This window comes from Lissotriton helveticus, chromosome 3_1 (genome assembly GCF_964261635.1).
Source record: "Lissotriton helveticus chromosome 3_1, aLisHel1.1, whole genome shotgun sequence".
Classification (NCBI taxonomy): domain Eukaryota; kingdom Metazoa; phylum Chordata; class Amphibia; order Caudata; family Salamandridae; genus Lissotriton; species Lissotriton helveticus.
The window spans coordinates 1,905,787,978-1,905,808,157 of record NC_136061.1 but is presented as its reverse complement, the minus strand read 5'-3'; positions in this window follow the sequence as shown (position 1 = coordinate 1,905,808,157).

Below are 20,180 nucleotides of genomic sequence, written 5' to 3'. Positions count from 1 at the left end.
AGGCAGAGGGGGTTTCAGCAAATGCGCGAAACACACCCCTGTACTGAGAAAAGAAAAATCCTTTTCTTGAGTCCCCTCACTCACCCACGATTTCCCCTAGGTGACATGCTTCATCATTGGGGCCATCACAAGCAGCTGCTGTTTGGGGCGTGCTGCGACTTGCGAAATTACGTAGGAGCACTTAAATGTGAAAATGTGTAGTGCAGTGTTGGGGGAGTGGTGTACAGTGACGTTAAAAATACTTAGCTAGTGAGCTAATGTTTTATTTTTGCTCCTATTTGGTATGGATAAAAGGGGTTAATATTAGGGAAAAAGTAATGGTTATGTGATTACTGTCCATAATATTTTGTCGACATGTTTCGAGGTGTCCCCTAAACCTCTTCTTCAGGACCACATGAGGACCAACCCCATGCGTACCACTTCGTGAAAAACCTATAATAAGGAAAAAACTATAATAAAGACAAAAATATGCACACCAAATGTGTGGGTATCAAGTAAAATTCATATGGTTTCAATATAGACTCGTAGTGTCTGTTCAGGGAATAAAACAGAATGCCAATTAGTACATACTGCATGCCCACCTCTCACGTGGGCAGATGAATAACATCTGCGGTGCTTAGATCAATGTACTCCTCTAAAGATGGTGTAGGTGCCCTTAGAATTAAAATTAAGTTAGTGCTCAAATCTAATGTGACAGGATAATACACATTAGATGTCTCTGTTGTGCAAAAGCGCGGTTAGATAGTTTAAAAACATTTGTGACAAGGAAAACACATGACATACAAAACACATAACATTTAAAGTTCATCATTTTTTGGAACATATTTATTACTCAGAAAGCAGCCACAGAGACCCTGGTGGCTCAAAAGAATGATATAGCTTGGAAAATTGAGGACATTGAAAATCGTTCTTGGTGTGCCGGAGGGCATCGAAGGCACAGATCCCCGGAAATGTATTGCTGATCTTTTCACTGAAACTTTCAAAGAATTGACACAGTGGACTTGGGATATGGTGGTGCAACGGGCACATCGGTTTCCCTTCTGACGGAACAATCATTTGGGCTCTAGCCAAGCTAATCCTCGACCTAGAGCAATGTTGATTTGCCTTTCTGACTTTTTGTCTAGGCAAACGCTTTATGATCTGGCAAGGCCTGAGAGAATGAGAAAAGGAAAAGGAGTTGAGTTTTTTGTGCGACCAGATTAATGTCACACAACTGTGGAAAAAAGGTGGCAATTGCGACACTTAATTGATCCTTTCCAGACCAAAATTGCTGAAGTGTTCCTCCTTAATCCCGCCAAATTTAAAGTTATATATAAAGACAAAACCCAATTTTTTACTTCTGAAGTTAAGGCTAGGGAATTTCTACCAGGCATTAGACCGTAGGAAGCTGGTTGATGTGTGACAAGAACCCGGGGTTTATTATTATATGCTGAGGACGGCTATGTATAAAATAGGGGATGCTTTATCGTGGGGTGTTATTAACTTTGGGCTGGGCTGGATAAATTTGGGAGGGGGCAAGAAGGGGGGTGGTTGATGACGTTACGAGGCTTCCCATCGCTTCAGAGTCCTGCCACCCTCACATCACCACAGAGGGTTAATGTGCCTGCTACAAAGAAGGTGTACCATGCAGATCAAAGAACTGAGGGGCATATGTTTAAGGAAGTTGCGGAGTGAGGTGTTAGCAGTCATGGGCTAAGGCCTCTCTCCGCCACTTCAGAAACGGAAGGCTGCACTATATTTACAACAATATGGTGCAGCCTTGCGCTTCCCCTGCACTGGTGCTACACTTAGCAGTGTAGCGCCAACGCAGACACCCTTGCACCATAGTGCAAGGGAGTCTGGGTGCAGGGAAAAGATTGTTTATGTACAGGAGGGGGACCTTCCTGTACATAAACAATCTTTAAATGCCATTTGTCTCACTTCCATGTGTGCTGCTTAATGCAGCACACACAGAAATCAGATTTTTTTTTTTAAAGATTACAAATACAAGGCATTTTGCTTCATCCATGTGTGCTGCACAAGGCAGCACACATGGATGAAGCAAAAATGAGGAGAAATGATGCATTTCTCCTAGTTTCGCCAGCTTAAGACCAGGTTTTCCCTGTTCTTAATTTTAACGCTGCCTCACTTTTACGCTGCCCTTGTAAATAGGGCGCAACATCAAAATCAGTGCCTGTTGCAGTAGAACCCCCACCGCAACAACCACTGCCCACCCTTTCACGCTAAGCATAGCATGAAAGGGGGCCTTATTTACAAGGCAGCGTTAAGCCAAGTTAAGTGGCTTAACTCTGCCTTGTAAATACGGCAATGCCCCTATCGCCACCACAACGTCGTAAAAAGTGACGGTGTGGTGTCTATAGGGCCTTGTACATATGCCCCTGAGTATGATGAAACTATGAGTAGCACTATAAAAAAAATTATATGTTTGCCAGAAAGGTGCTATAGAGAGATGAGGTGCATTGTTGGTGAGTGGTAGTGAGGGAAGTCATGGAGAAGGAGAAAACACTCATTGTTTTGAACATTATTTGCCGGATATGGCCCGGGATATGCGGGTGGCGGTCGATTATGTAGTGTACCAGATTCCAGAAATTTCTGTCAGGTGGTGGGGGGCCCGACATATAAAAAAAATTCAGCTGGGGGGGCTCAACCTTCAAAAGTTTGAAGACCTCTGCTCTAGACTCATGTGTCTTTTAGCCTCTATGTGTGGGGTGCAATGGGATGCTTTCGCTAGCAGAGGAAGCATAGGGGTGGGGCTAGGGGGTGATTTGGGGATTGGGGGCTGCTGTAGGGTCACGGGGGTGAAAACAAAAAATGTATCAATAAATGATTTACAGCCAATATGCGCAAATAGCGTGTGGCCAGGTGGAGAGCTTTTTTAAAATTGTCTTAATTCTTCCCAGCTCTCAGGAAAAGTCTGAGATCCTGAAAAGGGAAGGCACTGCAGTGGGAATAATTTTCAAAGTAGGGCTGACAGCTCACTAAAATTAGGGAATTTAAAAAACATTTGTTACTGGACAAGTCAGTGCAACATATGCACCATGCTACTTCCCTCAGGAAAGTTGAGGATCTCTAAAGGTATTTTTAAAAGCATGGGTTCCTGTGGTACATTTGCCTAAATATATGGGTCAAATGGGAAACCCCTCATGGTGCAGTTCTGTCTTGTCATTTGTAGTGGGCAAACTGGTCTTCAAAATAGTACCTGGGTTCAAATAAACTGGAAAGACAGTTATAAGTGCCTGTTTAAAGACAGATCTAGGACAGAGTAGGTGCTTTCAACTAAAACACCTCTTGTACTTAGTGCCCTTTAGAATACTGTGACCCGGAGAAAACTAGAGAAGCAAGCAACGTTGCTGCACTGTGTTGCACCAGCTGGAGATAGCAGAGCCGTGTCCTTATCTACAAAGAAGTGGTGCAGCTCAGCTCTGTCCTTACACTGGCGCACTTACTGCATTCATATGCCAACACAGGCACCCTTGCTCCATAGTGCATGGGTGTCTGCGTTGTGATCAGAATAGACCCCATCCTTCACAAAAAGTATACTGAAAGGCAATTTCCTCTTTGTAAGTGTGCTGCATTGTACAGCACACATGCAAAGAATAAAAAATCAGGAGAACAAAAATATTTTTCTTTGTTTTTTGGCAGGAATCCATAACTTTTAAGATATGGTTCTGTGACAAAATGCATGGGTACATGCACGGGAAAGTCTATGCCTCCTTGATGCAAGGTAAAAAAGCAGCACATTGCGCTGCATTGCTTTACTTTGCCTACAAACTAATGCAAATCGCCATTTGCATTGGTTTGTAAATATCAACCCGGAGTTTATGTCAGATCTGGGTTAAAAAAGTAACACACACTCAACACATAATCTTTGTGTATCTGGGCCTGCAAATTCAGAAGAAATAAAGCCTCAAAGTAGTGCTTTGGCACCGGTGCTTAATTTATTCTGATGGTTTCTGCTGCCTGGCACCGGCGCTTAATTGTCAGAACCAGCTCTAGTGACAGTAAACCACATGATGGCACTGTCTTTTTTTAATTTTCAGATGAGCATAACAACCCTGTTTATTAAGTCAATACATTGAAAATTAATAATACAAGCCTCTCTTGCCATTATTATAGCTATGTGTGGCCTGAAACAGTCTGCATTGTCACATTTGTAGGATTGCACTGGTTAAGTGTTATGTTGGTACTGCCATTGGCAGCGCTGGCAGGGTATGGGTGGTGCATGCTGCAGTGGCCTCCAGAGGAGGGCAATGGCAGTTCACTTTTTACAAATTGAACACTGTTTGGTACAGATTGCTCCACAATTCCTCAAACATATGAAACAGACTGTGTCCACGCATTAATTGACAACATTATTTGCCCTCATGCTGTTGTTCACCCTCGAGAAAGCCTGGCTCCTCGACCGGACCACCGACAACATGACCGCCCTCAAATACGCTACCCGCAAGCACCACCAGCTCATCCGCACCACCAAGAAGAAATACCTGAAGGAACGACTGGACAACAACGCCCACGACAGCAAAGAACTCTTCACTATCGTCAAGGAGTTCTCCAACCCCAGCACCGGCACCAACGACATCACTCCGTCACAAGACCTCTGCGACTCCCTCGCCTCGTTCTTCCACCGCAAGATCGCCGACATCCACAACAGCTTCGGCGCCCCACCCACGCACCCAACCGTCGAACCAATGCCCCCCACCGCCACCCTTCGCACCTGGACCACGGTGACCACCAAAGACACAGCCCGCACGATGAACACCCTCCACTCCGGATCACCGACCGACCCCTGCCCACACCACGTCTTCAACAAGGCCGACTCCACCATCACACCCCAACTCCGGAACACCATCAACGCCTCCTTCAACACCGCCACCTTCCCGGAGAGCTGGAAGCACACCGAGATCAGCGCCCTCCTGAAGAAACCTACAGCGGACCCCACCGATCTCAAAAACTTCCGCCCCATTTCGCTCCTCCCTTTTCCTGCTAAAGTCATCGAGAAGATCGTCAACAGACAGCTGACCGCCTTCCTCGAGACGAACGGATCCCTCGACCCCTCGCAGCCCGGCTTCAGAGCCAACCACAGCACCGAGACCGCCCTCATCGCAGCCACCGACGACATCCGGACCCTGCTCGACAAGGGGGAAACAGTGGCCCTCATCCTCCTGGACCTCTCCGCTGCTTTCGACATGGTCTGCCACCGCACCCTAGTCCAGCGCCTCAGCAACATCGGTATCCAAGAGAAGGCACTGGAGTGGATCATCTCGTTCCTCGCCGGAAGAACACAAAGAGTCCGCCTCCCCCCGTTTCGCTCCGAGGCCACCGAAGTCATCTGCGGCGTCCCACAAGGATCTTCACTCAGCCACCTCAACATCTACATGAAACCTCTCGCAGCCATCGCACGCCAGCACAACCTCAACATCATCTCTTACGCCGACGACACCCAGCTGATCCTCTCCCTCACCAGAGACCCCGACACCGCCAGAACCTGCCTACACGAAGGGATGAAAGATGTCGCCGAGTGGATGAAGGACAGCCGCCTGAAACTGAACTCGGACAAGACGGAAGTCCTCATCCTGGGATCTTCGCCCTCCAGCTGGGACGACTCCTGGTGGCCCCCAGCCCTGGGCACTGCACCCAAGCCAACCGACCACGCACGCAACCTGGGCTTCATCCTGGACCCCTCCCTATCGATGACCAGACAAGTCAACGCCGTCTCCTCATCGTGCTTCAACACCCTGCGTATGCTTCGCAAGATCTTCCGCTGGATCCCGACCGAGACCAGGAAGACTGTCACCCAGGCACTCGTCACCAGCTGACTGGACTACGGAAAGGCCCTCTACGCCGGAACCACAGCCAAGCTACAGAAAAGATTCCAGCGCATCCAGAACGCCTCCGCCCGACTCATCCTGGATGTCCCCCGACGCAGCCACATCTCCAGCCACCTGAGGAACCTGCACTGGCTCCCCGTCGACAAGAGGATCACGTTCCGGCTCCTCACCCACGCACACAAGTCTCTCCACGACCTGGGCCCCAAGTACCTCAACGACCGCCTGACCTTCTACACGCCCACCCGCCAGCTACGGTCCACCAGCCTTGCCCTCGCAGCCGTACCACGCATCCGAAGAGCCACCGCCGGAGGAAGATCCTTCTCTTACCTGGCTGCCAAGACTTGGAACTCCCTCCCCATCCACCTTCGGCTGACGCAGGACCGTCTCGCCTTCAGGAAACAACTCAAGACCTGGCTGTTCGAGCAGTAGCATACCCCTCCCCCCAAGCGCCTTGAGACCCTCCCGGGTGAGTAGTGCGCTATACAAATGGCATGATTGATTGATTGATTGATTGTTTGGTAGATAAAACCCTCATAAGAGCTATGTGTTGTATTAAAGTCCACTGTTAAAGACCACTGTATGATTGTAGGCTAATGTTTGCAACAGGCCATGCTGCCCGAAAGTTTAAATGGTTACACCAATGGTTCGAATATTATGCACAAATTCTGTCTGTTGTATCTATGTAAGAATGGCATGTGTGTGCATTATCAACTCTAAGTAAATTTTGATGACTTTATACCAACTAATTCTGTATGTGGCACTTACTCTTGGGCCTGCACTATTATTCTTTTATATATAATACAATTTGCAACAAATACTCTTGTAATGATTGTGTGAGCACGGTTCCCTCTAACCGCGAACATTGTTTTTACCTTGCAATTGTATATCGCTGTTCCCTGCCGCATCCCTGATGCTCAGCCAGCTCCCACCCCCAGGCTTTGCCAACGGCCGGAAGGAGGAGGAGCTGGGAGGCGGGGCCAGGTTAAAAGTTACTGCAGTGCGGGAGCGGGCAATTGGGTGTTGTGTTGCCGCGTGGACCTTGCCTGACAGCGCGTCCTTGTTAAAATTGAATACTTGTACTTAGAATTTATTTTAAAAATCGAACTGCGAACATTGTTTTTACCTTACAATTGAATATCGCTGTTCCTTGCCGCACCCCTAACGCTCAGCCAGCTCTGACCCCCAGGCCTTAGCCAATCGGCCGGAAGGAGGAGGAGCTTGGAGGCGGGCCAGGCTTAAAAGTTGCTGCAGCGCGGCAGAGGGCAATTGGGTGTTGTGTTGCTGCGCGGACCTTGCCTGACAGTGCGTCCTTGTTAAAATTGAATATTTGTCCTTAGAATTTATTTTAAAAATCGAACCGCGAACATTGTTTTTACCTTACAATTGTATATCGCTGTTCCTTGACGCACCCCTGACGCTCAGCCATCTCCCACCTCCAGGCCTTAGCCAATCAGCCGGAAGGAGGAGGAGCTTGGAGGCGGGGCCAGGCATAAATGTTCACCTCCACGCGGACTCGCGCAGCGGGCTCACCAAAGGCAAGCCCATCTGCGCCCGTCTGCGCCTGGACGGCCCAGGGACCATGACCTCTGGCCAAATGACCAGCTATTCCTCTATGGCACTAAGATCACTAGCGCAACCGCTACTCCCGTTAGACCCTGTTGCTTATAATCGCATTCTGGCCAATGGAATCCTACAAGATCAGGTGGGCCACTCTGTTTTATCTCCCTCAGCCCCCTATCTTTTCCCTACTATCGGCCCCAATTCAGTTGACCTGATTACCCTTCGCATCCTCTATCTTAACACTCGTTCTCTGGTAAAACATCAACTGGACATCTTCTTGTTGCTAACTTCAGAAAAACCGGATGTCCTGTTGATTACTGAAACCTGGCTTACTCAGGACTCCACACCAGCCATCTTAGCGGCACTTCCCTCAGATTATTATATCCTGGCTGTTAATCGGTCCTCAGGGAAGACGGGAGGGCGGTGTCGCCGCCATTATATATAAAAATTATAAGCTTGCCACCATGACTTCCCTTGACTTGCCTGAGGTAGAGAACATTGTCATTACTCTTGACGCTAACATTGGGTCTCTCATACTGGTGCTTATCTACCGACCCCCCCAGACCATGCCCTCATTCCCGCTCTCCTTAAGTGAGCAAATGGCCTACCTCATCATGAACCATGCCAGGGTTCTACTTATCGGTGACTTGAACTACTGGTTTAATGATGCCCTTGGTGGGCCACATGCCGCAGAACTTTCGGAATTACTCTACAACTTAAATATGTCACAGCACTTATTTTCCTCTACTCACATAAAAGGACATACCCTTGACCAAATTTGGTCCCATAACATCACATTGTCAGTGCCCTCAATCTCCCCCTTCATTTGGTCCGACCATCATCTGATTGAATTTACAGCCACTCTTAATGGCAGGATTAAGATCCTCAACGTGGCAGAAGGCTTGACAAGAAAGTGGAGAACTCTCGACAAACTGGATTTTATAAACACCTTGGCCAGCTCTCTACCCACTTTTAGCTCCAATGTTAATTCCATGGAAAAGAACATAGCGGACTGGCTATTGATAGCTAGTGACGCACATTCTCCTCTCACCAAATTCTCGCGTGCTCGACACTCAGATGCCCATGAATGGCTTACCACCGATTTAAAAGAACAAAAACTTAAGCTTTGCCAACTAGAGAGGGAATGAAGGCTCTGTTATTCCACCGATGACAAACAGCAGTTTCTGCTAGCCCGTAAGGTGTATAAACAAGCCATATTGGCAGCTAAAGCTGCCTATTTTTCAGCTAGAATACTAAACGCCCATAACAAACCTAAAGAAATCTTTAAGATTGTGAACGACCTGAGTAATGATGAGAGAATATCGCCTAGCCAGGCTCCCACTCAAGAGCTGTGCAATTCGTTGAATAACTTCTTTTTGGATAAAATCGCCATCATCAAGGCCAGTATCCCCTCCACAATCAACGCAGAATCATTGGAGGATGTCTCCAGGAACTCATCCATCATGAATCATTTCTCAGCTATAGGTCCTAATACATTATCAGATCTTATGACCAGGGTTAAATCAGGCTCTCCTAATGACTGCTGTCCGCCTTCTGTCCTGAGGGACATTTTCACTGCTTTACCTCACAGTATACTTCCTTTCCTGAATGAGTCCCTCAAACAGGGCGAGGTACCCAGTGCTTTTAAGGAGGCTACGGTGATTCCCCTTTTTAAAAAACATGGGGCTGACCCCCTGAACCCCTCTAATTATCGTCCTATTTCCCTTCTTCCCTTTTTTGCCAAGATCATGGACGCCCATGTAGCCAAATACCTTTCTAATTTTATCGAACAATCAGAATATTTAGAGCCAAATCAAGCTAGCTTTCGGCCGGCTCATTCCACGGAGTTAGTAATCCTTGCGGCACTGTATACATTAAGATCAAATGCTGACAGGGTCTAGTGCTCCTGGATCTGTTGGCTGCGTTTGACACGGTCGATCATAACATCTTGTTGAACCACGTCGAACAGGCAGGCATATAAGGATTTGCATACAACTGGATCCAATCTTTTCTTACAGGCAGAATGCAAGCAGTACGTCTCGGCGCCTATACTGTCCCTAAATTGACCACTTCTTGTGGGGTCCCACAGGGCTCGTCCCTCCCCCCTCTGTTGTTCAACCTGTACATCAGGCCCTTCCTCTACTCACTAAAAAATAGAAATATTACCATCTTTAATTACGCCGACGACCTTCAGCTTGTTTTTTCTTTGGATTCCCCTAACTCTGCGGTGGAATTCCAAACTACTATGCTACACATTCAGCGCTGGTTGGACCTTAATCATCTGAAGCTCAACCCAGGCAAGACGGAACTTGTGCTGCCCGGGAAGAGCGATGTCTGCTGGGGCCCGCACTGTTGGCCGAGTGAATTAGGCCCTTCCCCTACCCCTTCACCCTCCAAGAAAAGTCTTGGGGTCACTACAAATGCAGATCTTTCACTCAGAGGACAAGTGGGTGCAGTGGTCTCCACCAGTCTCTTCCAACTGCTTAAAGTCAGGGAGATTGCTCACTTGCTGACCCACTCCGCCCTCGCTCAGGTTGTGATAGCGCTGGTTCTCTCACGCCTTGATTCTCAAATTCTCTTCACATTGGTCTGCCACTGTTTCTACTCAAGCGTTTACAAATAGTTCAGAACCAGGCGGCAAGATTAATTTACAAACAGCCAAGATGGCAATCGGCCAGGCCTTGGCTGTTAAAACTTCACTGGTTACCCGTGGCCCAACGGGCAGCGTTTAAGATGGGCTGTATAGCCTTTAAGGCTCTGCAGTGCAAGAGCCCAAAATTCATCAGTGATATGGTTACAAAGCACGTCCCTCTGCGCAATTTACGATCAGCCCATCTCCACCTATTAGCCACTCCGGCTATCAAACTCAAACGGCAGGGAGGTTGCAGGTTTTCCTACCTTGCCCCTAAATTTTGGAATTCTCTCCCACTAACAATAAGGAGCTGGGCCAACCTGTTGGGATTCAGATGGGTTCTCAAGACCTGGTTGTTTGAGCAAGCCTATTAAAAGTCCATAAGCACGACACTACTCATGATTAGAGCCATGAAGCCTCTTGGTGACCGAGGGCTTTACAAGCTTTTGTTAACATAACATAACATTACATAACATAATAAGAGTGCATCAAACATTTGTTAAGCTTTTAGTAAATGAGAGGCATTAACTTGTTTTATTTGTATAGCTCCTAAATGTGTGCTGAGTTTCCTAAGCACCATATTACTTACATCTATATTATAAAAGCCCATGGAGTTAAAACATTTAGAAGAGCATTTATAAACGTAGTTAGTGAGTCAGTCAGCTACTCAGTCAGTCAGGATGGGAGGATAAAGAGAGGATACCAGAAAAGCAGTTGAGTGTCTTTTAGTAGTCTGTTTAGTAGTTCCTAGACAAACCTAAACACAGAGAAGTTTACTGCAACACCAAAGGATAAAATAACATAAAAATTGGGACAAAATGTGGTACCATAGCTTAGCAGTTTATCTTCCACACCTGATATGTGATCTATGGCAAATCTCTTTACTTCACAAGCCTACAATTCTAAGCTTGTATGATCTAAAAATAGGTGAGCTGTATATTGCTGGTGCAACTATATTCAGCCAGTTCCCTTACATCAAACGTTGCTTTCTGTAATTTGGTTTCCACTAGTACACTGTTCTATATGCAATGATTTATGTTTAGGATGCCCCTGCTGGAATAAAAATGTTCGCTTTAAGCTCTGTACTTCTCCTTAGTATGTACAGTATCAAATGCCTAAAATTAGTAAGCAATGTACAACAGATATGCTCTGAAAATAATGTTGACGTTTATTGTGGATGAAAAAGCTGAAAATATGAGCTGTATACATTAAGAGAATGGATAATGTATGGAAGTATTCCACAGGATCTGCCCATGATGTCATTAAAACGGGAAACATCCTGTACAACGCAACTTTTACCACGCAGTGCCTTTACGACGCAACTTTTACAACACAAACCATTACAACGCATTGCGCTGGGGGGCGCTCTAGGATAGGGAATAGGTTTAATTTACTATCCAACACCGTCCCTACTATTCACGGGAACTGGAGTTGGAATAGTAAATTAAACTATTCGCTATCCAGCGCCCAAAAGCACTATGTGTTGTAAAGGCATGCAATGTAAAAACAGCGTTGTAAAGGCATGCGTGGTAAAAGCATGCGTTGTAATGTCATACATCCCATTAAAACAGCTTTGTGAGTTTTGAATTGCATTAAATGCATCTCAAGTCAGATGCATTTGAAAAAGGAGTGCAATACATTATTGTAACCATTATTTAATGCATTTTGGTTTGTTTATGACACTGCTTGGAGTAATGAGCTCCCGCCACTAGCTTCGGTTTGGCATTCTCCCAGTGAACTACATGCTTGTGACTGCTTTGGTGGAAGATGTGCAGCCGTGACCCAAACTTGACTCATAGCTCCATTCCAATCATGGGCCCCTGAAGTGAGGGGCTGGTCTGAACATTTTTGCAAGGATTGATTTTATTGTCCAGTCTAGCTGTACCTGTCCAACTCCAGCATTGAAAAGCACTGTCTGGTTTATACTTCTGTAGGTAGAAATGTATTTAAAAATATTTATAAACTATGTAAAATAACTTTCAATGTTTTTCATCTCTGATGGGTTTTTAATTTTTAGGTCTTGGCTCTAAACAGTGCACCTGCTGTCTTGGAGGGACATTTTGTATATACTTTGTGGGCTTCAGCCCACCCATAAGCTTCCCATTTGATGGCTCCATCTCCGATTCTTTCTCTTCATTTGTCCATGGCATGCATGCAACAATGGCCCTAGACTATTGATCAAATTGACTTGATCCCTTGGTTAATTAGTCAAAAATAGAAATGCGATTCAATCTGCATTTAAAAAAATCAAGCTGCATGGGAGAGAGAAATTAATGAATAGACAGAAAAACACCATCCACAGTTCAAAGATTTGTATTTATCAAGAACGAAATATTACAGTTATTTACATTGTCAAGCAACAACAACTAAAATGTACGGCGCAAAGACTAAAAAAAGAGCTATAGTCAAGGGTGAACAAAGAGGTGCTCAAGTGTTGAGAGGAGAGAAGAAAAAAGATTAAGGCATCTGATTTGAATATTTACAAAAAAACACAAACAAGCGTTTCAATTCCGCTCGTTGACTAGGCCTGTCCAGATTGTTCTTGGGGGGGGGAAACCAAGGGGAAGGTGAAGGGTACAGGCACACAAAATAAAAAGGTGTCGACGTTTCGACCCTAATGCTCTAGGGAATTTTGCTTCCTCGGCTGCGGGTCTTCATCAGGACATGGGGGGGGGGGAGGGGGGGAAAGGTATCTGGCCGTGATCACACCGTTGTCTTGATCAGCCACCAAAACAGCTGGGTAGGTGCGACTCCCTCCTGGCTGGTTGGAATTTACCTGATTCAGGTTCTGAAGGTCTCTTATTTGGGATCAACTCGTGATGTAACAATTTAAAACCGATGTCCAATGGAGCAACGGTTTCCTACCGGCGCCTCCAGGGCAACCCGTGATGTGGAGAATCGATGTCCAATGGAGTAAAGGTTTCCTACCGGCGCCTCCAGGGCAACTGGTGATGTAAAACAATCGATGTTCAATGAAGCAGGGGTTTCTTACCGGCGCCTCCCGGGCAATCCGGTGTTGTACGGAGTGATTATTCCTCCAAAGTCTGTCAGAGTACCACGTGTGAGAAGAAAATGATATCTCCACTGGTATTCAGACGTCAGGGTACAGGTACTGTTGATTGCCTGCGTGGTTTAGGCTGTCTGGCATCCGGGCATCGGTCACCGGTACTAATCCCGACAGTAGTGTCACCGGTACTAATCCCGACAGTAGTGTCGGGATTAGTACCGGTGACCGATGCCCGGATGCCAGACAGCCTAAACCACGCAGGCAATCAACAGTACCTGTACCCTGACGTCTGAATACCAGTGGAGATATCATTTTCTTCTCACACGTGGTACTCTGACAGACTTTGGAGGAATAATCACTCCGTACAACACCGGATTGCCCGGGAGGCGCCGGTAAGAAACCCCTGCTTCATTGAACATCGATTGTTTTACATCACCAGTTGCCCTGGAGGCGCCGGTAGGAAACCTTTACTCCATTGGACATCGATTCTCCACATCACGGGTTGCCCTGGAGGCGCCGGTAGGAAACCGTTGCTCCATTGGACATCGGTTTTAAATTGTTACATCACGAGTTGATCCCAAATAAGAGACCTTCAGAACCTGAATCAGGTGAATTCCAACCAGCCAGGAGGGAGTCGCACCTACCCAGCTGTTTTGGTGGCTGATCAAGACAACGGGTGTGATCACGGCCAGATACCTTTCCCCCCCTGCCCCCCCCCCATGTCCTGATGAAGACCCGCAGCCGAGGAAGCAAAATTCCCTAGAGCATTAGGGTCGAAACGTCGACACCTTTTTATTTTGTGTGCCTGTACCCTTCACCTTCCCCTTGGTTTCCCCCCCCAAGAACAATCTGGACAGGCCTATTCAACGAGCGGAATTGAAACGCTTGTTTGTGTTTTTTTGTAAATATTCAAATCAGATGCCTTAATCTTTTTTCTTCTCTCCTCTCAACACTTGAGCACCTCTTTGTTCACCCTTGACTATAGCTCTTTTTTTAGTCTTTGCGCCGTACATTTTAGTTGTTGTTGCTTGACAATGTAAATAACTGTAATATTTCGTTCTTGATAAATACAAATCTTTGAACTGTGGATGGTGTTTTTCTGTCTATTCATTAATTTCTCTCTCCCATGCAGCTTGATTTTTTTTAAATGCAGATTGAATCGCATTTCTATTTTTGACTAATTAACCAAGGGATCAAGTCAATTTGATCAATAGTCTAGGGCCATTGTTGTTTATATCACTGATACCCAGGTCCTATGATTTAGTGGGTTCTACCCCATTGATTTAATGGCATGGCATGCATGCGTCATGCCTCTTCCTGTGTTTAGCCCTCCCTGAGAGCATGGACCAATTACTACTCTCCATCCCCAGTTCCCATTTTAGCAAATGTTTTTGGAACTATGTTTTCCTTTGATTTGGAGCACTTTATACAAGCTCCGAAGCTCCGTTTATGTAAACAGGCCTGTAAATCTTGTTCTTATCTCATCACAAATGCTTGTGCACCTCATGCCCGATCCACAGATCACCCCCTCCCCCATCACTGCTTTTCCCATTGTTGCTACTTTTCTTTTCCCCACCTCCTTTCCTTTGTTGCATGGCCGGGAAGGGAAAATGTGGTGCGCACTCAGAAACAGCAAGCAAGAGCAGCATGACAAGCAGATACCACAAGCAGTGCTAAGTGGAAATACGGCCATCTTTCAGGATCAATGGGACAGTATAAGTATGGCTGCTCACAAAAAGCACAGTATTTTTGCCAGGATTTATACTATGAAACAGTTGTACCAATGCCATTTTCAGACCCGGAGCAACTCAAATTATGTACTAAATTATTTGTTTTAAATACACAAAATACACATCTGCTAATTATCTTTAATTAATGGTATTGTGTTTTTGAAACCCAAACAAAACGAAATTAGATTGTGTTTCGTACCATGAGCAAAACATGTGTCTCCAGTGGTGGTAAGGGGCCACCAGCATGTTTTTAAGATGGTTCTTGCATTTTTGACAATGACTTCAGTGTCAGGTCACACGCTTTTGCAACTTACTTGTTCTGCTTTTGAATATTATGTTACCAATTGGCTTTGCAATGTGCAGCCCTTCATCTCTTACTAACATTCCAATGCTCAGAGCCAACATAAACAAGCATTGGAAATGCAAAAGGTTTTTAAATTAGAGCTATTGGCATTGTAAATGGCAATGTCTTTTAACTACCTAGGGAGGAGGGAGATAGCAGCGGAGCGGACTGCTGAAATGCTCTCTTGGAAAATGATTGGCCAAAGTAAACCAAACAAGCAGAAGACATTATGTACAACCGAACGAACCTATTAAAAAAATAATTAACATTAAAAAATGCTTGTTCTAATGCTTGTTTGTTATAGCTTTTTTTATTTTTTATTTGTGGGAATTAAACAATGGGAAGGAATCAAGGGAAGAATCAACAGATGCCAGCATCCAAGGTCAGACTGCACTTGTGTCTATGTGTAAGATTAGAAACTAAGGAAAGAGTCTGAAATCAGTATAATAAAATTTATATAGAAGCATTGAGGCCAGAGATACATAATGAAACACTGAGGTAAGAGTATGAGAGGAGAGCAATAGAATAGAAAGAATGATACCCACAGGAATGGGAAAGGATGACAGAGAATGAGAAACAAGAGAGAGAGAAAGAGCAAGAGATTGTGTGTGTGTGTGTGTGTGTGTGTGTGTGCATGCGTTTGTTTGTGAGAGAGAGAGAATGAGTGAAATTGAGAGAGGGGGACCATACAATTAAAAGAAATAGAGGAGGAGTGCCTGGGTGATGGCCAGAGAGAGAAAGCAGAAGACTAGGGACAGCGAGGGAAACAAAGAGTAGCAAAGAGGAAAAGAAAAACAGGAGAGGGGAAATGGTGAGAGGAAAAGTGGAAATATATAAACAGAAGAGAGAAAGAGGAAGAAGAGAAAGGCAGACAGAGGAAATGCAAAAGGGATAAAAAAAATAGTATACAGAAATGGGGAAATAATAGCAAACATACATGGAAACCAGAGTCAAAAAGCTAAGGAGTGAAGGGGATAAAGACAAAACTGACTGAGAAACAAAATGTGAACTAATGTCTGTCATAGAAAAAAAGACAATGGTTGAGATCTAAAAGGTTAGGTAATGTTAGCAATAAAAAGTAGAGAGACAAGACAAGAAAGATGGAAGAACGTTAAGGGGGAGACCCAGATACTAGCAAAAGGAGAGAAATCTATACAAAGAGTGAGAAGACTGAGTGCAACAAAGACAGGGAGGAAAATAAATGAGAGAGGCAGAAAGAGAGAGAGATGAAGGAATAAGAGGGCAGAGGAAGAAGACAGTAACAAGAGAAAAAAGAAGAGTGTGCGTGAGAGAACATAAGATGGGGAGAAACACATAACAAGAAGAAGGAGAGAGGTATTGAGGAAGACACCAAAGAAGAAAGACAAAGGAGAGAGATTGGTAGGAAGACAGAGAGAGGGAAGAGGAAATGAAGACGAGAAAGAGGGAATCGAATTAGAGAGAGGGAGTAGAGGTAATCTTGCATGCAATAAATGAAAGTTATAACAGAAACACAGCACAAAACGTTTCTCTGATCCAGCCCAAGTCTTCAATAACCCTCACATAAGAAACACCACACTGTTTACAATGATTATTTTCTAAGTAATTGATGAGAGTGGACTGTCAAAATATGATTGGACTTTAGTCAAGACCTTGCAAGATAATGCAAAACATAATAATTTATAATTTATTCCACACTGTTGTCAATTAGCGTTTTGCAATATGGATTCCTGAACTGAAAATGAAAGGCACCAAAACTAATACAAAAGGCCTTGCTGAGAATCTCTCACTTAACTTGTCTTTCAGCCATATTACCTACTCTGCATAACACCTTAAATGACATCCCACAGGAAGGTATTTCGAAATGCACAATGTGCGGTGAACATAAAATGCTGAATACTCGTAATTTACGTACAAATACAGAATACTGGGTACACAGAATTGGAAAAAAAACCTGAAAGAGCACGGATTTCCCTAACAAAACCAATGCTAGAAAAATCACTGCAAAATGTATACAAGAGCATATTGTATACGGAATGCTCAAAATCAAGGGTGGGATCGGAAGCACTAACCCACCTAGTCTGTGAAATTATCCATTACTGAGCTGGTGGTTGGCAAAGGAGAGACACATACTTTTTTGCAGATCAGCAAGCCCATCCACTTTGTTTTGGTCACCTGTTTGAAATGGAAAACTAAATGAACAGAGAAGAGGTCCAACCAGTCAAGCTGCAAAGCGCCAAATCCTCAGAGGCTGGAGTTCATCCACCGCAGGTTGCTCAGAGACTCCTAATCAACAATGGAGAAATGCAGAAAGAGATACCAACGAAGAAGATAGGGTCAGTGTTAATGAAGACACGCTTTTTGTATTATAGATCAGATTTAATATTAGCATGCCATCATAACCCGAACTGTCTCTTGGTGCTTTATTGGTGAATGTATTCATTTCCAACGTCAAAGGTACCCTGATCTTACAGCAAGAACTCGGCCCACTTATTTAATTTACCACCTTATTTTGCAGTTTCTGATGTTGTGAGCACCAGCTCTAAACAAAATCTGAGTTTACCACTCAGATCTGTTGCTGTTCTTAAATGGTATAATGTTCCCTTTGCTGTATGAAACCCTAACAGATTAAGCCAATATAAAGTATTTCCAAGAAGGAATTGGAAGGCCATGATCAACCTGTATTTCGCAGGTCTTCAAAAGTGGAAATCGAATTTCGTACCAGTGACAGTGTTTCAGTTGCATAAAAGCACTTTGTTGGGCATTACCTAGTCTGCAGTTTTAGCTACAGGAGCCGACTGTGTCGACATACCCGGGCGAGGCTCGGGACATTCTATCCATAGAGTATTAACAATCCTCTGCAAGTTTTAAAAATAATATTTGTTCATAGTTGCGAGTGAAACCCTGCAAGAGACATTCAAGCAGCAGATTCTGTATGTGGAAAAAGGTATTTCCAGGTGAAATGTAAGTGAGCAGGCGCTGCTCTGGGATGTATCCAAGTAAGATGCAATCTTGATTTATACAGACCTGGGGGATTACATAATACTGCACACCAAACTCTGCATTTCTGTGATAGGTTCTACCACTCTGGACCAAGTAATCCAAAATATCACACATTTTGAAAACATCAGACCAATTATATATTTTCTCAGCTGTATAAAAAACATAACTTGGTTTTTGTTTCAGTAAGATAATCACATTTATAGACTTTAGTAGTTGAAGTCAAATCACGGTGCCATTGCATCAAGACTTAATATTGTGTATATGAAAGGAGTGGCTAAAACTGGGCAACAGTTGCTACTGTAGCGTAGCAAGGTATGTTGTCGAAAAAACACCTGGGCACCTTCGTTAGAGCACTGTTGTCATTTGAGAAGGAAATAAATTCGTTAGCCAAACATATTTTCCTGGCACACTCCTTTAATGTCACCTGAAGAAAAACTTTATTATACACACAATGTTTCAGAGTTCATTGTGTGGCATCTGGAATAATTTACAGTTGCGAAGCTGCTTTTCAACAAAAATAATATTCATGTATTCCAAACTGATTGGCCTTCATTTGCCCAGGATATGCGAGCTATTATTTCCAGGACATGACTCAGCAGTAATGTGAGCCATTGACTATGAACCACAGAATGAGCTTTTTAACTCTGAACAAGCCCATCCCCAAATCAACGTCATTATGACACTAAAGGCAATGTTGACATACGTCTTTATTTCTTCCGTCTATATTAGAATGTGTTTAGTTTATTTATTTTCATTAGAATGAAGATTATGTCCGGTATTTTGGGACACAGAGGGAGCAGAATTAACAAACGGCATTAATGTGACATAATATACAGAGTTGCAGGCTTTATTACTGGGGACCTGGGTTCGAGTCTCGGTATTGGCTCTCCCCTTAAAAAACATACTGATCGTAACAAATAAAATTGAACCGCGCATGCTGATGCAACAGAAGCCGCATGGGCTACAAAAGCATTTAAATGTAGAAACTTGTGCCCGCTCACCTGGTCCCTATGTTTACCTGGCCAAAATACCACATTACTAAAACACGGCGAGAGAAAAAACAAAAGTAATGCCGCAATGAGCATAAGTTGACAGGAGGGAAAAGTACATGTAATAGGGCCAGTCGCCATGGGAGGAAACTAAGCACACAAAGGTGGGACAAATACAACCAATGCACCAATAAAATGCCTACATTTCAGAATGGCACCCAAAATAAGGAGTGGAAACCAATGGGCGTGCCAAAACCCCACAAATGAGATACAGTTTCCAGAGAGACAGAGCATGCGTGCTGCCTAGGCTCGACTGACTAGGGAACATGGGCTGTCATGAAAGAGGATGAAGATGACAAGGTCTTTATCCTGGTGATTATTTTAGGGAAAGTGATAGAGATTAATATGTGTGTGAGACTATTAAAAATCATGTATGACAAGTTTTTATATATGTACCAGGCACTCGGCCGGATGGGCATTGGAGTGCTTTATATTGGGCTCCTGCCTCTCTACTTACATTTCTGATGATTGTTCCCTCGACTGTGCTCAGGTCATCTTTGCACTACTTAGGAGAAAAACTCTTATAAAAGTCTAATTTCATTCCGGCTGCCAGAGATGAAATGATTTCTGTTAACCAGTATCTTCTGTTTATATAAGTGTTCAGACTGTGCTGCTTAATTTTCCCTTTAGCCTGTGGATAAATACTTTAGCTTTATCCTGCAGCCTCAATTGATCTACTCTGTCTACAAAATGACTGTTGGGGCACCTAGAGAGGGGGCAGGGGGGGGAAGCACAGTCACTGACTCGCATGTTGGTGTGACAAAGGCCGCTTTATTGGAAACAGGTGCACCTTGCAAATACCATTCCCTTGGCCTGTGCAGAACAAAACTAAACCTCTGCTAAATATATTTTATCCTAACAAACCCCCGCCCCCTCCCCTAAACATGGTTCCCCCCAACAACAACTATAAACACCAACTTGCAATTTCCAACTTGCCTCTCTACCTAGCTAAATAACTCCCTGTACTTACCCCCAATAAAAACCAGACCCCCTAAAAAATCCCCCATTACTTAGTAAAATTGCCACCCCAAAAAACACTGAACAACACA